Source organism: Dendrobates tinctorius, unplaced genomic scaffold, assembly GCF_039654945.1.
Source record: "Dendrobates tinctorius isolate UK_male_01 unplaced genomic scaffold, ASM3965494v1 ptg000086l, whole genome shotgun sequence".
NCBI classification, from domain to species: Eukaryota; Metazoa; Chordata; class Amphibia; order Anura; family Dendrobatidae; genus Dendrobates; species Dendrobates tinctorius.
In genome coordinates, this window is record NW_027361754.1 from 9,824,839 (window position 1) to 9,846,926 (window position 22,088).

The window sequence follows — 22,088 nt, forward strand, 5'->3', positions numbered from 1 at the left end:
GGAGTGTGGAGTGCAGCAGTTCTCCTGCGCAGACAGGGCAACACCAGATATTACAAAGCCCCTGGCTCTCTTGCGGTATGTGCACACATTGCGGATTCCATTGCACATTTTTCCGGGCGGATTCTGCAGAATCCACAGGTAAAATTACCTTCCTTTTACTGCGGATTTAGTGCGGATTTCGCCTGCGTTTTTACATCTGTGGATTCCTATAATGGAGTAGATGTAAAAACGCTGCAGATTCCGCACAAAGAATTTACATGGTGCAAAAAATAAACCGCTGCGTTTCTGCACGGAATTTTCCGCAGCATGTGCACAGTGGTTTTTGTTTTCCATAGCTTTACATGGTACTGTACACCGCATGGAAGACTGCTGCGGATCCGCAGGGCCAAATCCGCAACGTGCGCACATACCCTTGTACAGACTCACCGGCCTCTAGTACCATAGGGCTAAGTTCCCACATTGTGTTTTTCTTTTTCTGCAGGCAAAACCTGCTCTCTTGGCAGTAAAGAAGCTGCTTACAAAAAGCCGATTTTGCGGCATATTTATAGTCTTGTGAATGCTGGTAAAGTTTAGTGCCCCCAAAAATACGATTCAACTTCCTTAGCTTTTTGCACCAAAAAGCAACAAATATGAAAAATATATTCCGCTCACCCCTTGGCATCCTTGGACAGCAGGATCTACACCGTCGTACGGAGCCGCCCTGGCCTGGCGGATAAAAGTCCAAATATACAGTAATCTCCAGCGATCTCAGGCAGGAAGGTAAGAATAAGAATTATTCCTTTAGTTAAAAGAACATGTTACAGGCAGTGGATACCCCAGTGGAGAGTAAAATATCCGACGCGTTTCAACTCAAAAGAGTCTTCATCATGATTAATCCATGATTAAGAGACTTGAGTTGAAACGCGTCGGATTTTTTGCTCTCCACTGGGGTATCCACTGTCTGTAACATGTTCTTTTAACTAAAGGAATACAGGAATATTTTTTTATACTTACCTTCCTGAGGTCGCTGGACATTACGTGCATTTAAAAAAGCAACAAAGCCAGATACCTGCGTTTTTTGCACTTACTTGTTGCTTTGTATGGGTGAAAAACGCTGATAGAAGATACATGCTGCAGTTTAAAAAAAAAAACGCAGCAGTTTTCCAATTCAGGCAGGAAAAAAAAACAGTGTGTGTGCATGAGATTTCTGAAATCTCAGCTTTTGCTGGTAATGTAAAACGCAACTTAAAATTTGCATTAAAAAACTGCACCAAAAACGCAACATGTGAATATAGCCTAAAGCAGGGGTGCTTGCGAGCAGGACCCTCATTCCTCCTACTATCTGTTGATCTATGTGATTATTGTTATGCTATAATGTCTATTGTCTGCACACATCCCCTATAAAATGTAAAGTGCTGTGGAATATGTTGACGCTATAGAAATAAAATTATAATATGGGAGGACATCAGAACTGTTACCAATGTTGTGAGCGACTAACAGAAGACAAACTGTCGGGCGTAATGTGGCCAGAAGCGACATTTAAGGCACAATGTCGGGCCAGAGCAGTTTATAGTGGTGGCAGATGTAACAGAAATACTGGTAATTTTCCGTGCAGATTTGCAGGCAGAAATAAACACGCCATTTTCTCATCCACACTCAGGATTTTACATCAATCAGTTCTGGGATTTTTCACCTTTTGCAATATATCCACAACAATACGTGTAAAACACGAGGATTTTGTAGCCGATTTGACACAGATCTTTTCCTAACCTGAAAACTGGATCCCGCAAGTTGAAGTGTTGAACAGTTTTCCTCTCCGTTCAGTAACATGTGCCCCCAAAATATTGACTCATCTGATTGATCAGCCAATACGTAGGAGCAGTGGGACAGTTTATTGCGTTGCCGCGCTGGAGTCTTGGGTTGAAATCCCACCAAGGACAAAACAAGATATGTTCTCCTTGTGTTTCCGTGGGTTTTCTCTCGCTTTCTCCCACACTCCAAAATAACCATGGAATTTAGATAGTGAGCCCCAATGAGAACAGTGATGATGTCTGTACAATGCTACAGAATATGATGGCGATATACAAAGAAGCAAACAATAAATAGCTCAACATGGTCTCTGCTTTGTACATGTCCAACACATCAGACACACAAACTCTTATACATCACTCATACGTTGCAAGGACAAGATGCAAATGTAGCACATACAGTGGCATGCAAAAGTTTAGGCACCCCTGGTCAAAATTACTGTTATTGTGAACAGTTAAGCAAGTTGAAGATAAAATGATCTCTAAAAGGCCTAAAGTTAAAGATGACACATTTGTTTTGTATTTTAGGCTAAAAAGTAATACACATTGTAATTTTTTCACATTTTAAAAATTACAAAAAGAAAAATGGTCCGATGCTAAAGTTTGGGCACCTTTGGAGATTTGTGTACACAGATAACTTTGACCAAGGTTTCAGACCTTAATTAGCCTGTAAGGGATATGGCTTGTTCACCCTCAATGTTAGGAAAGGCCAGCTGATGCAGATTCCACAGGTTTAGAAACACATAGCCTCCTCTAACCTTGTGCGAAAAAACAGCCACCATGGGTTCTTTTAAGCAGCTGCCTAGCACTCTGAAAATGAAAATGGTGGAGGCCCACAAAGCAGGAGAAGGCTATAAGAAGATAGCAAAGCGTTTTCAAGTTGTCCTTTCCTCAGTTCAATATGTAATTCAGAAATAGCAGTTTACAGGAACAGTGGAGGTCAAGATAAGGTCTGGAAGGCCAAGCAAAATTTCAGAGAGAGCTGCTTGTAGGATTGCTAGAAAGGCATATCAGAAACCCCACTTGACTGCAAAAGACCTTCAGAAAGATTTAGCAGATTCTGGAGTTGTGGTAATTGTTCTACTGTTCAAATATGGCCTTCATGGAAGAGTCATCAGAAGAAAACCTCTCCTGCACCCTCACCATAAAATTTAGCATCAGACCAAAGAGTTTTATTTTAACTTCAGCGATTCACAGGACTTGTTTCTGTGCAGAGAAAAAATTGCATAGAATTTCAGGAAAAGAACATCTCTCCAACCATTAAGCATGGGGATGGATCAATCATGCTTTGGAGTTGTGTTGCAGACAATGTCACAGGGAACATTTCACAGATAGAGGGAAGAATGGAGTCAATGAAATTTCAACAAATTCTTGATGCAAACATAACACCATGTGTAAAAAAGCTGAATTTGAAAACAGGATGGCTTCTACAAATGGATAATGATCACACACATCAAAATCCACAATAGATTACTTCAAAAGGCGATAGCTAGAGGTTTATCAATGGCCCCCACAGTCCCCCGATTCGATCATCATTGAAAATCTATGGCTAGTCCTCAAAATAGCAGTGCATACAAGACGACCCAGGAATCTCACAGAAATGGAAGAATTTTCCAAGGAAGAATGGATGAAAATCCATCAAACAAGAATTGAAAGACTCTTGGCTGGCTACTAAAAGCGTTTACATGCTGTGATATTTTAAAAGGGAGTACTACTAGGTACTAACTATGCAGGGTGCCCAAACTTTTGCATTGGCCTATTTTCCTTATTGTAATTTTTAAAATGTAAAAAAATGACAATATATAATTTTTTTGGCCTAAAATACAGAGAAAATGTGTCATCTTTAACTTTAGTCCTTTTAGAGATCATTCCATCTTCAACTTGCTTAACTGGTCACAATAACAGTAATTTTGACCAGGGGTGCCCAAACTTTTAAATGCCACTGGAGGTTGTGATTGTGGTACAATTTGTACTTTCGCACATCTATTTTCCCTTTCCACATCACTGCTTGCTGTTGCTGAATGACGGCATTCATATATACAGAGTCTATTAAAATGTAGAGACCTCGTGTTCTTCTCACAAGAGGGATCGCTACAATTGTACTCCGGCTACATAATCCCATGTACTGTACATACATCAGCAGCACAAATCCCTTTCTTCTCATAATAAGTTTGGTTCAATGTATCGGTTTTTAGTTTATAGTTTAGATTAGGTCTTCAAGTTTATCACCATTGTCAAGAATTATGCCGGTGAAAAGAAAATAGTATTTTGGAAAATTGCAATTTTCATTATGAAATGGTTCAACTGTATTTACATAAAACAGGATAACTCACTTAACATGACAAAGCCATACATGACGCAGACCTCCGCAGATACTTTCTGTCCGGTTGCTACAGCAATAATATGTAATTACTGTATGCGATTAAAATACACGGTTGATTAAATGGTAGCACAAGTTGGGTTATTTCTTTCGTCTTGTATTAGTACATACTGAGATATATATATATATATATATATATATATATATTCTACAGCTTAGCAGCCCCTGGACCGTTCACTCACCAGAGTATAAGTGCGCAGGGACGGCTGGTGCGTCAGCCATTTCTACAATCGACCTCTTAGTCTCATTAAAATATTTCCATTTTTTTTTTTTAATTTAATGTTCTCCATAATTCATCTGTCCCAAAAGGTAATCAATACATCCCATAATGAAACCCTGAGCCATATTTTATTATTGGCTGCAGGGAACAGGCCCAATAAGCAGCAGCTTTAACTCACCAATCCTTAAGATCGCACATGCTGCATACGAGTTCTTGTCTATATCTGCACCATATGCTTAGACATATGTTATTGCACTGTATGTGTACACATTAAATATTGTTTTATCTGCACACACAGTATATGTACTTTAAAAAGTGCTTTGATTAATGTAGGTTTTATATCAAGTCTTGTTTGAAATTGTATCAAAAGAAGTTAAAAATTCAGATGCAATTCAGACAAACGTTTCATTGCCGATACCAGCACAAATCTGGAGACATATGAGCCAATTGCATATAGTTTAAGGTGGACTTTTCTTTCCCCTTGGTAAATATTTAGTTAGCCCTGTATCAAATTTAAAGCAGAGTTGCTTGTTAGCGCCCTTCTTTGCATCCTGGGTACTTAACTTAACTCCTCATCTTTCCTCCATCTCACGTATCTTCCCTACCCGATCTATCAATTATGGTAAACGGCATTACACTCTCTCCCGCACCTGAAATCCGCTGCCTCGGAGCAACTCTTGACTCTGCCCTGTCCTTCAAACCACACGTCCAAACTCTTGCCACCTCCTGTTGCCTCCAACTCAAAAATATTTCCAGAATCCATTCCTTCCTCAGCCCTCAATCTACTAAAACTCTGGTACATGCCCTTATCATCTCCCGCCTTGACTACTCACACTCTCCTCTGTGGCCTCCCTGCTAACTCTCTTGCAACACTCCAGTCAGTCCTCAATTCTGCTGCCCGACTAATCCACCTCTCTCCTCCCCTGTCTCTTCCCTCTGCAAATCCTTCCACTGGCTCCCAGTTCGACCTACTAACACTGACCTACAAAGCCATCCACAACCTGGCCCCTCCCTATATATCTGAACTAATCTCCCAATATCTTCCCTCACGTAATCTTCGATCCGCCCAAGACCTCCTACTCTCCTCCACACTTATTCGTTCCTCACACAACCGCCTCCAAGATTTCTCCCGAATATACCCTATCCTCTGGAATTCCATGCCTCAGCACATCCGATTATCCACCACCCTCGGATCCTTCAAACGGAACCTGAAAACCCATCTTTTCAGGAAAGCTTACAGCCTGCAATAACCATTATGCCGCCTCATCACCACCTGAGCTGCCGCCTCATCACCACCAGAGCTGCTACACTCCGGACCTTTTGTCTCTTCCCCACTATCCCGTAGAATGTAAGTCCGCAAGGACAGGGTCTCCTCCCCTCTGCAACAGTCTGTCATTGTAAATCTGTTTACTGTTAACGATATCTATAAGTTTGTATATAACTCCACTTCTCATGTACAGCACCATGGAATTAATATAGATATAAATAAATGATAATAATAATAACTGACCAGTCTCCTTACAACTGATGTCTTAGCAGTGTAAAACTGATGTTAGATACATCTACAAGGGCAATGAATGGGTGCAAACTATCAGTTTCCTAACCACTGCCCCATGGAAAAAGCCCTCAAAACTGGGTTTATGGACAAAAAACTTCAGAAAAGCAATTACTACGCAGTACAGCTTGGAGCAGTTGCTGTAAGTGACCAATAGTAATAATTTACAATGATGGCAATTCATTAATCTGAGAAGAAAATAAAACTAAGCGTTGATCACGGTGGTTCTCACGTCTGACAACACAAACAGGAGTCCCCATTGGTCATCAGCATGAATCGTTCAGATCCTACTGAAAATCAGCGCCGTCTCCAGAATCGTTCCTAGTCTCAATCAGAATATCTAAATAATATCCTTTATAGGAAGAAATAATTCTCATCTTTTAGGGACAGATGACTTTTTTCCTTTTAATCTACTGTTCAGAAATGGACTGCGCATTCCGCAGGGAGGACTTATCTTCAAACTATGGACCAGAATTGATTAATAAACATAGGCAATGACGGCAATGTGATAAATTAAAGTCTGACGCCTATATGGATCCTTCCCTTCCTTTTTACGAGAGGTTTTATATTTTAATAGCTTTGTAGATTTAGCTCTTTAACCCAAATGCACTGCCAGCAAAGCAGAGTTCTCAATGGGCTGACCTCATTCACGGAGAAGGTCTCCTGTGTGATGCGAGATTGTGTTTCATCGCCTCATCACCACCAGAAACAATATAAGGGTGTTACACTTCTCAGTAAGGGGCAGCAACTAGGAATCTAAGGACATCCTCTGGTATGGCAATACCATCCGGGCATAGTACATGGAAGACTAATGAAATCCATGGTCGTGGTCTTATATAGCCCTACACATGCATAGTAAACCATTGGGCCGGGTTCAGAGGATTGTCACCATTCACAGACTAGTCACATCCCCAACTTGCATACGTGGCTGGGTCAATACGTGGATCGGACAGGTGCCAGAGTGTTCTACTTTTATACAGAAGGAAGAAGAAAAGAAGCGCTCCCTGTGTAATATCGCTAGCATAGGGTGAGGGTGGACACAATCAGATGCTCTCCTGAGCAGGTTGCGTGCGGCACAACTTCGTTCAGTGTGAAAATAAAAAGGGGCTGCCGTTCCGACCACTGGGCTCACACCAGGTGGGTGGAGAACGAGGTTTGAGGAGAGGAGGACAAGAGTGGTAAACCCTGGGCGCTGCCAAGGTATCAAAAGCCTTGAGGATACAAACCAGATTTGTTCATGCAATGCGTTTCGGGGTAGATTCAACTCCTTCAGGCAACTTTTATAAACAGCCGCCAACAGAGTATGCTGTGACTTGTGCACTAAGATTGGTCGGTGTACACATTGACCGAAGACACACTGATCTGATCCCGGCCTTTGGGTCAGAGACTGGCTTATGGCAGTTTAGGAAAAATAAAATAATCTACTTTAGGGAAGATAATGAGTAGTCTTAATCTCCAATGCAAATATATAATTGGTTTACATGACTTTATCCACTAAAGTCTATCTTTTCTCCAGGGACAGAAACCACTCTTGTCCACGGATCGAGTTTAGCATTGCAGTATACTGAAGGCAATACCAATAAGTGTGAGCGTAAATCTGGATTTTGAGCACTATTGGAGACCAGAACTGATCAGTTTTATACATGTTTCTTGAAAGATAGATTATTTGATAGATCACACAAGTGGAGATGAAATAGATAATCTATTAACTGCTGACACGATCTAAATAAATAATAAGAATTGCTTTTCCGTAGACTTTTATGGCCATTTGGACTTCTTCTGTGTAGTCTCAGTGGATAAGGAAGAATCAGCAGAAATTCCATCTTTCTGACTTCTATCAGTCGGCTCTTTGGATATTGATGAGATGGGGGGGTTATAAAAAGGTGATAAACGCTGTCAGACTTGATATTAGAAACATTTAAGAATATTAGGTTTTCTACCGTTTCTGCTTATCTTTATTGGGATGAAGTGAATGTCACATTTCTAGAGGTGATATTTGTCAGCTATGTGGGCACTAAGTAACTACTTGTATGGTACTGGGCCCCTGGACACCAGGGTGCTACGCAGCCAACGGACTGCAGCTGTCTATGCTTTTTAGTGTCATTTGTAATGAAGTTGATACTTGGCCACCCTCCATGAATATTTAACATCCTAGATCGGAAGGACTGGTTTGATGATTCTCCACCATCAAGTCCATTGGTCGGGTAGTAACAGAAGAGTACCAACCCTGTTTTGCAGTGTAAACCACATTTGCATTGTTTTCAGAATGCTCTGTGCTCTATATTCTGTCTGTTTGCTCACCTGTCCTAAAACAACGCATTTATTTTTCGCCCCCTCTCTTTTTGGGGTCAGAATCGGCAGGCGTATGTTTATTAACCAAACACCTTTGTTGTAATTGCATTGGGCGTTTCCACAAATGACATCAGAAAATAATGAAATTGTACTGCACAGGAGAAGAGAGAGGAAACCGGCTCCAAAGTTGTAGCTTTTAATTAGAAGCTTATAGTAAACTTGGGAGATCTGACATGGGAGCATCCCTTAGAAATGAGCCGCAGTGTAAACAGGATATTTAATGAATTCCACCTCTTTCTGACACAAAACTGGATCAACCAGATAAAGAACTTGCTTGTTTTCTTCCTTTTCGATCTTGGACTTGGCTATAAAGTTTAACCCCTTTGGCTCCGTTATAACAAAACAGGAGTTTCTTCAAAGAGATGGTACAACAGACGCAAGCACAGGCATAGGACGATGAAACGTAAAGGAATGAGTAGTTAGTATTTAAAGCGGTTGTCAAACTAGAAAAATAAACTTTTGTTGTTGCCCAAAACCTTCACAATACTCATCACCGACACAGGGTGTCAGCTCTATCGGTGTGAAACCAAAACCAGATTGGATAGGCCAAGACTCGGGACTGGCACTGAGATCAGGGCAGCTTTTTTATTGCATGTACATTAGTAAGTTTGGAGGGTTTCTCCAGTGCTGCTAATTTCCATCTGCAATAGGAGATGGGGCGCCGATAACATCGCATATTGAGGTACCTGCCGGATTCTCTAATCCTAGTCAATCCAGTTGCAAGTCATCGGTCATAGCTCTGAGACATAGTAATGTCTGATCTAAAAGCCAAAAAGGTTCACATAGTCTGGAACAAGGTGGCAGGACACTTGGGGGTCCATTGTAAAGACCCCCCACTAACAGTCTCAATGACAGATCATTAGAGAACAGCATAGGTAATCCACCCCAGTGGATGTTAACACTAGGCCCATCCTGGTACCATCAGTTTGCCCATGGTATTACTACTGTACATTATAATGCCAATTAAAGTTATTGGTAGGTTTCTATAAAAATAACATAACCATGGTCACTTATAAAGACCATTATTAATATAATTAGAGAGCTTTTGTTTTTTTTTCTCCAAAATGCTTGTATTTAACATTTCAAAATCCTAGAACTTATTGCAAATTTCTTCCTTGAATGGGACGAGACACAGAAACAAGAACTTTTTGACAGTGAGGATGACCAATGAGTGTAGCACGCGGCCACAAGAGGTGGCGAGTACTCTTTTAATGGAAGTCTTCACACAGAGGCAGGACAGACATCTGTCTGGGATGGTTTAGCGAGTCCTGCATTGAGCGGGGGTTGGACACGACGACCCTGGGGGTCCCTTCCATCGCTAACATTCTAGGATTCTATGAGTCTATGATTCCCCAATCAACTAAACTCTTTGACAACACAAACAAAAATGTAGAAAAAGATTTTTTGAAAGTAGATATATCCAAAATTTCCTAAAGACGTGTCTATAATATTTTCTCCAAAATCCATACAACTAGGTTTGATTTTGTCTCTACCTTCTTGAAGACAAGATATTTAGGTCATTGGTGTCGACTCATGACCTAAACCCTTCCACTTATACAGTCCATGACGGCCTAAACACGGTTTCATACATATAATTTGTGGTACATTCCTTTGAGCCGACAATCAAATGTGTCATCAGGCTAAGATATGTGGAGGAATCTTACTGATAACGTAGGTCAAAGAACAGTATAATAGATAATGTAACCTCCCTCTATCGCATGTTATGATCAGTTGAGCTGACTAAGACACTGGAGACCCGAGAGGATGGAGAATGGCGAGAGAGCTTAGCTTAGGTCTCTATACAGAAATACATGTGCCATCGCCTCAGGGCTTACTATGGAACATTTGGGGTAAAGACTGATATAAATTAAATTCGCACATCCTACATGGGTGTGAGGTTTTTGGAGCCTGACTGGTAAATGACAGATGAACACATTTAAAAGAGGTTTGATTCATAATTTTTCTCTCATCTTATTTGTGTTTTCTATGAGGCATCTTTGCCACTGAATGATGTAATCTTAACACCCTCTGGGATTTAGAGACAGCAAACACATTTTGCAATAAGTTGTTCACAAGGTACTTGGGAAAATGAAGCATAAAGAGGAACGCATCAAGGTCTATGGATGGAAAGCTTCTCTCCAGGAAGGTTTTTTGCAGCAGAATTGTATGTCTTATTGGATGATAAAGCCAAACTAAAAGCAAACTTTAGAAATCTAGAATATGTGGCGCCATTGTGTGTAAATGGAACTATCACACACGGTAAACAACATACGTGCTAGACCATGAAAGTTCTAACAAGAAACGATGAGTGACGTAAAGACTGGAACGACAGTGAGAGCGATAGGATAATAATAATAATAATAATAATTTTTATTTATATAGCGCCAACATATTCCGCAGCACTTTACAATTAAGCGGGGACATGTACAGACAATAAATTCAATACAAGTTAAGACAATTCAAACAGTGACATTAGGAGTGAGGTCCCTGCTCGCAAGCTTACAATCTACAAGGAAATGGGGGACACAGTAGGTGAGAAATGCTTGTTAGTTCAGGTCTGGCAATTATAATAGGGATTTTCATATAAAGCTGCATGATCCGGTCATCAGCCCGTGTGTTTAAGTGCAATAGACAAGTATCAAGTGCAGTTATCATGTGCATGAAGGGTGTGGAGACAGATGAATAGTAGGGTGCAGATTCAGAATAATATTTGGAAGGAGGGAACAGGGCAAAGTTAGCTTGCTGAGTAGTTTATGTGGTAGGCTTGTTTGAAGAGATGGGTTTTCAAAGCGCGCTTGAATAGGTCAGGGCTAGGTATCAGTCTGATCGTCTGGGGAAGTGCATTCCAGAGAGCTGGAGCAGCACGAGAGAAGTCTTGGAGACGGAGGTGCGAGGTTCGGATTACGGGGGATGTTAGTCTTAAGTCATTTGTAGAACGGAGGGCACGTGTAGGGCGATAGACAGAGATGAGAGAGGAGATATAAGGCGGTGCAGAACAGTGGAGAGCTTTGTGGGTGAGAGAGATGAGTTTATACTGGACCCTGTAGCAAATAGGTAGCCAGTGTAATGACTGGCACAAGATGGAGGCATCGGTGAAGCGGCTGGACAGAAATATGACCCTGGCTGCCGCATTCAAGATGGATTGGAGAGGAGAAAGTTTGGTAAGAGGGAGACCGATCAGAAGAGAGTTGCAGTAGTCCAGACGAGAATGAATAAGAGCGACAGTAAGAGTCTTAGCAGTTTCAAAGGTGAGAAAAGGTCGGATTCTGGAGATGTTTTTAAGATGCAGGTGACAAGAGCGACTGAGTGATCGGATGTACGGAGTAAAGGAAAGTTCAGTGTCGAATATGACCCCAAGACAGCGGGCATGCTGCTTGGGAGTTATGGTTGAACCCTCCAGGGTTATTTCGATGTTAGGTAGAGTGAGGTTAGTAGAGGGGAGAAACACAAGAAGTTCAGTTTTAGAGAGATTTAGTTTCAGATAGAGGGAGGACATGATGCTAGAGACAGCAGACAGACAATCCTTGGTATTTTGAATTAGGGTAGGGGTGATGTCAGGGGAAGAAGTGTATAATTGGGTGTCATCAGCATAGAGATAATACTGGAACCCAAATCTGCTGATTGTTTGTCCAATAGGGGCAGTGTATAAAGAGAAGAGGAGGGGGCCTAGGACTGAGCCCTGCGGGACCCCAATAGTAAGGGGACGAGAAGAGGAGGAGCCGGAAAAAGATACAGTGAAGGAGCGGTCAGAGAGGTAGGAGGAGAACCAGGAGAGGGCTGTGTCCTTGAGGCCTATAGAGCGGAGCATAGTGAGGAGGAGCTGGTGATCCACAGTGTCAAATGCGGCAGAGAGATCCAGGAGAATCAGCAGGGAGCAATGACCTTTCGATTTAGCTGTTATTAAATCATTAGAGACTTTAGTGAGGGCAGTTTCAGTAGAGTGTAAAGAGCGGAAACCAGATTGTAAGGGGTCGAGAAGAGAGTTATCCGAGAGATAGCGGATTAGGCGGGAGTGGACCAGGCGTTCCAGGAGTTTAGAGATGAAGGGAAGGTTAGAGACAGGTCTGTAGTTAGCAGTGCAGTTCTGGTCCAGGGATGGCTTTTTAAGTAAAGGGGTTATGATGGCATGTTTAAATGAGGAGGGAAATATACCTGAAGAAAGAGAGAGGTTAAATATTTTAGTCAGGTGAGTGGTGACCACTGGTGAGAGAGACTGCAGGAGCTGTGAAGGAATAGGGTCACTGTTGCAGGTTGAAGGCCGAGCAGAAGCGAGGAGCTTGGAAACTTCTTCTTCTGAAACAGGCTCAAAGATGTCTAGTGAGCTTGAGATGCGGCAGGGAAGGGGATCCAGGCACTGAGTAGATAGGGCTGAGATATCCTGATGGATGTGGTTGATTTTTTCTAGGAAATAAGTGGCCAGATCCTCACCGCTGAGGTTGGTGATGGGGGCCTGTACTTTAGGTTTCAGGAGGGAGTTTAAGGAGTTTAAGGATCTTATTCGGTTTAAAAAGAAAAAGAACGGGACGTGCTCACCTGGTGGGCTTGTGACAGTCTCAACCCCTACGTTAGCTTGTTGAAAGGCTGCTGCAGATCCACCAGAAGTGATGAGATGTAAACTTGGAGGGAAAGTGGAAGTAAATCCGCGCTTCCAACGGTCCAACATGTGATAGGAGACTAGGAAAGTATAGATGTAGTTTTTGTCAACATTTTTTGAAGTCTTCATACTTCTTTATCACGACAAACTACAATGAACAGGAAACTATTGGCGGAGGGATTTACTAAGCTAAATGTGCCAGAATTATGGTGAAATTTTTTGCCAACAGATTTATTTCTTTTTTGCAACTTTCACCATGTTGCTGAAACAGCGGCAACATTTTGGCATAAACTAAGCCAACTAATAGTGCAAATAGTCTAATAGATGTGCCAAATGTATCATACAGCATGAGGCACTGGGATAATTCGGGACCATTTGGTGCACGTTTGCAATGTATTACACAGGACAAAAGTCATGTCTTCTAAAAAGTGAAGAACCACAGGTTGTTCAGTGCAGGCAGCATAAGAGCGTGAACTCCTGCAGGAAGCGCCATTTTGCCAAATCCCCTTAGGAAAAAAAAAAATCTATTTCAGGACACTTTTCCTATACCTCTGTGGTGCTTCATTCCTTTTTTTATTCCTCCTATACATTCATGTATAAACTGACAACTGGTCGTTATCATTCCCTTGTGAAAAAGGCGTGTCTCTACCCACCCACTGATTGGACAGTGTCATTGCACGTTGACACATTACCTACACATTTCTTCATATATTTCTAGGAAGAATAATGTAGGAATGTCACAATACAGAGTTTTAACTGCATGGCGAAGAGCGAGATTCTGCTCAGATGGGTTTATAAAATGCCTCAAAATCCTTAGGCTGTGTGCACACGCTGCGGATTCTGCTGTGAAATTTTCCACGCAGATTTTGCTAAATTCGCAGGTAAAATGACCTTTTGTGCGGATTTCCCCTGCAGATTTCTATAATGGAGCAGATGTAAAACTGCAGCAGAACTGCACAAAAGAAGTGACATTGTGCAGTTTTAAATCCGCACCAAATCTGCACGGGAAAATCCGCAGCATGTGCACAGCGGTTTTGTTTTACATAGCCTTAAATGGTACTGTACATCACTTGCAGTTCTGCTGCAGAACTGCACAGAATCCGCACCATGTGCACACACCCTTATAGATTGTAAGAAGCGATGCTCACCCTAAGGCTGAGTGCAGACGGAGTTTTGAGCCCTGCGGATTTTTCCGTGCAGAATGGAAGAAAACCGCAGGTCAAATGACCTGCATTTTTCCTGCCGATTTCTTCCATTTTTCATGCGGTTTTCATGCGGTTTTTGTGCGGTTTTCCATTGCGGTTTTCCCCCTGCGGATTTGGTGACAGGGGAGATAGAAAACCGCACAAAAGAAGTAACATGCTGCGGATTTTGTACCGCAGGAAAACCGCGCGGAAAAATCCGCAGCGTCTGCACAGCGTTTTTTTTTTTCATTCATTTTAAAGGTACTGTACATCACAATGCGGATATGCAACGTTTCTGCGCGGTAAAATCCGCTGCGGAAACGCTGCAAATCTGCATCGTGTGCACATGACCTTAGGCTGAGTGCAGACGGACTTTTTGGCCCTGCGGATTTTTCCGCGCAGAATGGAAGAAATCCGCAGGTCAAATGACCTGCGTTTTACCTGCAGTTTTAGTGCAGATTTATCGCAGATTTAGTGCAGTTTTTGTGTGGATTTCCCCTGCAGTTTTCCACCTGCAGATTTCTATAATGGAGCAGGTGGAAAACTGCAGCAAAACCGCACAAAAGAAGTGACATGCTGCTTCTTTTATTCTGCACCAAATCTGCACAGAAAAATCTGCAGCATGTGCACAGCCTTTTTTGTTTTACATAGCCTTAAATGGTACTGTACATCACGTGCTGTTCTGCTGCAGTTCTGCAGGGCCAAATCTGCTGCAGAACTGCACAGAATCTGCACCGGGTGCACAGGGCCTTGTGCAGTTCTGCAGCAGATTTGGCCCTGCAGAACTGCACGTGATGTACAGTACCATTTAAGGCTATGTAAAACAAAAACGCTGTGCACATGCTGCAGATTTTTCCGCGCAGATTTGGTGCGGAATAAAAGAAGCAGCATGTCACTTCTTTTGTGCGATTTTGCTGCAGTTTTCCACCTGCTCCATTATAGAAATCTGCAGGGGAAATCTGCACAAAAACTGCACTAAATCTGCACTAAAATTGCAGGTCATTTTACCTACAGATTTAGCAAAATCTGCGCGGAAAATTCCACAGCAGAATCCGCACAGTGTGCACATAGCCTTAATACCACTCTTATTTCTTCTGTATTTTCTAGTCCTGCCTGATACAACAGAAATGCCCCAGTACAGCATAAGGGCAGGGGCCAGGAAGCAGTGGGGAACAGGAACAGGTGAACATTGATAAATTTTAAGCAGTTTGAAGAAGCATTTAAGAAAAAAAAAAAAAAAAAATCACTGCATGTTCCCACGAAAACCTCTTGAAAAACAGATTTTTCTTTAACCTATGGTGGTGATGTTGCCATTTCGGAGATCAAATTGTCTAGCCTTTATTCACCAGATGTAGTAATGTGAATGGAGCCTCATATGGGCAGCAATCAGTTAAAATAAAAATTAAACTTTTGATTACCTAACTTGGGTTCAGCCAGAGATATCTTTACTGTGAAAATGGAAAATGCTTTAAAAACATCTAAACAAGCCTGAGGGACCCGTGTCACAAGACAACCTATAAAATACTTTTAACAAATATTCCTGGCGCTGTGTGAAATCCCCCCGGCATGGCTGGGGAGCAATTTATCCTGCTCAAGGTCTAGAATAGCAGAGACATAAATGAAATGTCCAACATCTTCAAATTTGCATTGTAAAACCATCCTTCAGCTTCCTTGAAATAAATTTTACTATTTTATTGGTGCAAACAACATGGTAATAAAACTCTAATACAGATCCTTGTAGCAGAGGGATGAGCGAAAATTAACAAAGACCAAACAGTGTCGGCTATTACATTCAATTACCTTTTTGCTTAAGATTTACATTCTCATCTCATAATCTCTATACATTTTTTACCCATTTCCTTCACTCACTGGAGACCTAAAGTACACTTACTTAAACCTTCTACTGAATATAAAGCTTCGCCTGTCTCTGAAAATGAGACAAGTGCTGGGAACTTCATTATTTTGCAGAAAAATGTGGCAAAAGTCCAATTTCACGTGCTATCGGCAAAAGAGGAAAATATAAGGCTTCATTCACGCAGCCGAAGGAGCGAGCCATATACTTGGTATCAAAAACGGATTGGAGAAAATCCCAAGAATATCCCTGCTCTCTTCTAGATGGCATTTCATCCCATTTTGGCACACATCCTATGGCAATCGTAAAGGCCACATATATAGCCGATGCCCAATGACCAGAGCATGATGTGCTAAATCCCTGTAAAATCCAAAAGCTTTTTGCAATATGCAAAAAGACTGATAGAGTGATCCATTATGCAGGTTCAATTAGCAGGACAAAATTTTACCAAGATAGGTTACTTTACCAATCATTTTTTAATCCCCATGTTTGACTCGGCCCTCTCTGAACCAGGACTAGGGGAAAATAACAAAAAATAAATAAATTTTTTGATGGTGGATTAATTATGGAAAACCCCTTTACGCGCGTTTGAGTCAACATGTATAAAATTGTTGGGCTTTTGTCATTGTGATTCTAAGATGATTGAAAATCATTTCTCAATCTAAAGTTTAGATTTCGAAAACTGGCTCTAAAACTAATACTACGATATGGCAATGAAGATCTATTCTAAATGTTGAAGCATCTTCTGAAACTGGTATTCTTGACTGTCTGTAGGCTCCGTGATTGGACAGTCTTGCCGTAAATTGGAGCGTTTGGCAGAATAGAATAATGATTAGATCCATACGTTCTGATGTGTTTAATTTGTCCAAAAACGGAGATCCGAAAGGATTTCATCCACATCTGTTCTGAACAGGATGTCTGTTAACTAATTAGTCCGTATACGTGATAAAGCTTCTCTACAAGACTTCTGTATTGATGAAGACCTGATACAACCCTTGGAATCAATATAATCATTCCTGAGAGTCACAAACTGGCAGGATAATAACTGCTGCGAGCTCCATCTAAGTACATAAAACACTATTAACATGGCACCGAAACAAACAAAAAGAGCAACAAAAGGCCGAAAAGTGAACTGATATTTACAAAAGATTTTTTTCATTTGCGTTTGGTTAGGATTTATCCCCCATGAAAGGGTTTCTCTTTGTTTTACATTATATTTAAACAAAAGAAAGTTTGTAATAGTTTTGATATTTCTTGGGTTCTGTCCGAGTTCCACCTTGTTTTTTCTCTTTTTTTTGTCTTATGTGCAGCTCCACCCTTGATAAATAAAGTGAGCTGACTGGCAAAGGCTGGGAAAGCAAAATACAGCAATCTCAGAATTTGTGACTATGTTTTCTTTCATCAGGCTGAAGTTTTAAGCAAAGGACAAAGGGTAATATTGAAATAGTACAAGTCACTCTGTGACTCACAAGGACAAATCGCCTCATAGGTTTAGGCATAAAAGGTGTTCAAGCCTTGGATGGTTGAAAAACAAAGTCAGGGATGGATGAGCGAACAAAGCTACATTTATCCAAATGTTGCTGAACTAAAATGCACCACAATATCAAGCAAAGATGACCTGATCTGTATATATTACTGTTCAGAAAATCCCATTATGTTGACACTTTATGGTGAAAGCTTTACAGGTTTATTAAAAATCGGTATATCAAGAATGAAAAGCGATACATGTGCACTACTGAAAGTTAAAAAGGTGTCCCCAAACTGAATATCCCTTAGTAGGTACAGGAGTTGTGTTAAAGACAGAACGCCTCTGACGGGCTTCATATATGAGACTTGGACAATGTGTGGCCAGTGGGCCACATCCGGCCCTTCGACTGTTAGGCTGTGTGCACACGCTGCGGATTTTGCTGCGGTTCCGCAGCGGTTTTGGCCGCTGCGGACCCGCAGCAGTTTTTGCTGTGGTGTACAGTACCATGATTCCCTATGGGAATCAAAAACCGCAATGCAGACGGTGCGGAATTTTCCGCGCGGATTATCTGCGGTTTTCAATCCGCAGAAAGAATTGACATGTCAATTCTTTCTGCGGATTCTCCTGCGGTTTGCCATCTCCTCCATTTGAGGAGATGGAAAACCGCAGGGCAAAACCGCAGAGCAATCCGCAGGTAAAACCGCAGGTCTTTTGACCTGCGGTTTCACCTGCGGATTTTACAAAATCCGCGCGGATGAATCCGCACCTAATCCGCAGCGTGTGCACACAGCCTTACAGTCTGGCCCACAGACCAAAACAGTTGAAGGACTGAACACCGTGCCCACAGGCCACATCATGCTTCTGCAATCCCATGCCCTTTATCCCAAATACACAGGAGACAGTGAACAAAATGGTGGAGGAGGGAGCCATTGGCTCCTTATTCTACCATTCAGCATATGCAACTGAGTCAGCAGACGTTAGGACGTCACTATATTGCGTCTGCTGAGCGGAGCGCGTTTGTGCACACAGCAAAAGACTGGAGCAGAGCTCTGGGGGAACGGGAGCAAGGTGAATGTTTTTTTTCCCCCTATGTGTGAATGTGTGGGGGCTCATACTGTATATAGTGGTGCCATGTGTGGGTTTCATACTGGATATAGGGGGCTCATTGTATATAGGGAGCTGTGTGTGGGCTCAAATGGTAGTACAGTGGGTACGGACCCCTTTAAAATTTTCACTCTGTTTCATTGCAGCCATTTGGTAAATTAAAAAAATGTATTTTTTTCCCTCATTAATGTACTCTCTGCACCCCATCTTAATAAAAAAACAAATGCAGCAATTTTTGCAAATTTATTAAAAAAGAAAAACTGAAATATCACATGGTCATAAGTATTCAGACCCTTTGCTCAGACACTCATTTAAGTCACATGCTGTCTATTTCCTGGTGATCCTCCTTGAGACTATTCTACTCCTTCATTGGTGTCCAGCGGTGTTTAATTAAACTGATAGGACTTGATTTGTAAAGGCACACACCTGTCTATATAAGACCTCACAGCTCACAGTGCATGTCAGACCAAATGAGAATCATGAGGTCAAAGGAACTGGCGAACTGGCCAAGGAGCTCAGAGACAGAATAGTGGCAAGGCACAGATCTGGCCAAGGTTACAAACGAATTTCTGCAGTACTCAAGGTTTCTAAGAGCACAGTGGCCTCCATAATCCTTAAATGGAAGAAGTTTGGGACCACCAGAAGTGGAAGTCTTCCATGGAAGTCTTCAAACAGAGGCTGGACAGATATATGTCTGGGATGATTTAGTGAATCCTGCTTTGAGCAGGGGGTTGGACCAGAAGACCTAGGAGGTCCCTTCCAACTCTACCATTCTATGATTTAAGTCTTCCTAGACCTGGCCGTCTAGCCAAACTGAGCAATCGTGGGAGAAGAGCCTTGGTGAGAGAGGTAAGAAGAACCCCAAGATCACTGCGGCTGAGCACCACAGATGCAGTAGGGAGATGGGAAAAAGTTCCACAAAGTCAACTATCACTGCAGCCCTCCAGCAGTCGGGCTTTTATAGCAGAGTGGCCCAACGGAAGCCTCTCCTTAGTGCAAGACATATGAAAGCCCGCATAGAGTTTGCTAAAAAAAACACATGAAGGACTCACAGACTACGAGAAATAAGATTCTCTGGTTTGATGAGACGAAGATAGAACTTTTTGGTGACAATTCTAAGCGGTATGTGTGGAGAAAACCAGGCACTGCTCATCACCTGCCCAATACAATCCCAACAATGAAACAGGTGATTTTCAGCTGCAGGGACAAGACGACTGGTTGCAATTGAAGGAAACATGAATGTGGCCAAGTACAGAAATATCCTGGATGAAAACCTCTTCCAGAGTGCTCTTGACCTCAGACTTGGTCGAAGGTTAACCTTCCAACAAGACAATGACCCTAAGCACACAGCTAAAGCAACAAAGGAGTGGCTTCAGAACAACTCTGTGACCATTCTTGACTGGCCCAGCCTGGGCCCTGACCTAAACCCAGTTGAGTATCTCTGGAGAGACCTGAAAATGCCTGTCCACCAACATTCACCATCTAACCTGACAGAACTGGAGAGGATCTGCAAGGAAGAATGGCAAAGGATCCCCAAATCCAGGTGTGAAAAACTTGTTGCATCATTCCCAAGAAGACTCATGGCTGTACTAGCTCAAAAGGGTAAGGGTTCTTCTACTCAATACTGAGCAAGGGGTCTGAATACTTATGAGCATGTGATATTTCAGTTTTTCTTTTTTAATACATTTGCAAACATTTCTACATTTCTGTTTTTTCAGCCAAGATGGGGTGCAGAGTGTACATTGAGAAAAAAAGAACTTTTTTGAATTTACCAAATGGCTGCAATGAAACGAAGAGTGAAAAATTTAAAGGGGTCTGTATACTTTCTGTACCCATTGTATATAGGGACAGCATACAGTAGTGGTTAGAGGCAGAACCCTACAATATAAATCACCCCATTAAGGGATATATGGTCATCTTAACAAATGAATATGAAGGGAACTGGACTAAAACCTAATAGTGCGTCATTATCTTTTAGGAATGCATGTACATCGTTATTAAACTAATATTCATTACAACGCTGACCAGACCTACACTACAGTAAACCAATATTTTGGAGGCCTGTTTTTTTTTCTATTTCAGTCCATCAGTTTTAGAAATACAAGAGAAGTGGGTGGATATGAAAAACACGCTGAAACTAGGGGGAATATTAAAGTTAATAAAAAAGTAATTTACACTGCTTAAATGTAATTTCAGTTGCAGCGTTAAATCATATATTATACCATCACTGTGATCATGTTCTGTGCATGAGCTTTGGATTGTGAATATTTTGAGTAAAAATGACAGATCTGTAAAGGAGTACGTTCTCATTGCATTAACCTTAATCCTCCAAATAAGGAGAAAAAAATAAAGCTTTTTTGGGTGGGTTTATCTTGGCTTCACTCTGAACCCATCCATTGATTACTTGTATAACATTTTAAGGAAAAGACAACAAAAGGTTTATTTTTCAAAAGTACAAGATCATATGCCCCATCCAAATATGGCTAACCCAGCGACTCGCAGTTTAGCTGAACATTTGCTTACGATGTTATTTGCCCGCCTCCCCATCTTCATAAAAATTACTTTAGAACACTGTGTACCCATGTTTCATCCCAGTTAACAGGAAAAGACCAAAGGTTTTATGTAGAGAGGTTTATGTGAAAATTCACAGCAAATAAAACCTACAAAAAGCTTGTGTGACCCCCCTGAGATCCATATATTTCATCCATAGGCAAGAGATGGGAATTGTATACTTTAGCCATATAAAACATATTTGAGATCACCTTCAGGGTCATCTTCATGGGCCAACACTAGACCTTGCATTCACCCAGCGGTAATTAGGTGTAAAAAAAACAAACAAATAAAACAGAAAACAAAGTAACTTTATTGACTATAAGAATAGGATGGGGCTTTTACCTGCTCCCTTTTCTTTTCCCAATCCCATGACTTCTGGACGCTACCCGTTCTGTCCCAACCACGCCACGCAGCTGGGCTAGAACATATGCTATTTATTGTGAAGGACATATCACACATGATTAATGGGATATCATATAATAATAATGTCGAGCTACTGAATGGTGGTCAAGGAAGATTTAGTGCCACCATTAAAGCATTAATGCATACAAAGGGGAAAAGTACAGAATAGCATTAGTTCTGCTGACAATGCGTCACTACAAAAGTTTTTCAATCAAAAGAAAAATAAAATATGCAAAAAAAAGTGCAACATTTTTTTTCCACATAAAAGAATTTCACACCTAGAAATCTTTGCTCATCTGCAGTGATAAGCCCATACAGTAGTTTATCAGGGGATGACACATTCTTGATTGTTTTAATTCACTTAGCAGAGGAAGATGACATGAAGCTTGTAAGGACATCCAAGGAAATTCACACAAGAGCAGATGCTTGCTTGCTGTTTGTACACATTCGTACTCTGGCTCGCTTAGACATGACCTCACATGATCTCTTAATGCCTCACCTTCTCAGTTTCAGTACCATGGCCTAGTCACTGGTGTAGCGAGACCGTCCCCACTCATGGCTGATTTCTGTGCATGACTGCAACAGAACGTGAGGTGTGTGGATAGGATTATGTCAGGTACTGCAACCCACACAAGAG

At 41.6% G+C, this 22,088-nt stretch overlaps 1 protein-coding gene across 4 annotated transcripts in view; it reads right to left on the minus strand.

The window, feature by feature from the left end:
* The window catches only part of CASZ1 (castor zinc finger 1), a 292,892-nt gene that overhangs the window by 254,896 nt on the left and 15,908 nt on the right, over positions 1-22,088 (minus strand). Inside the window, exon 3 of one of the 4 annotated variants that reach the window (XM_073585027.1) lies at positions 12,828-12,968. The exons of the other annotated variants lie outside the window; for them this stretch is intronic. The gene's annotated coding sequence lies outside the window, so the exon portion shown is untranslated. The remainder of the gene's footprint in view (positions 1-12,827; positions 12,969-22,088) is intronic. 4 annotated transcript variants of the gene reach the window in all.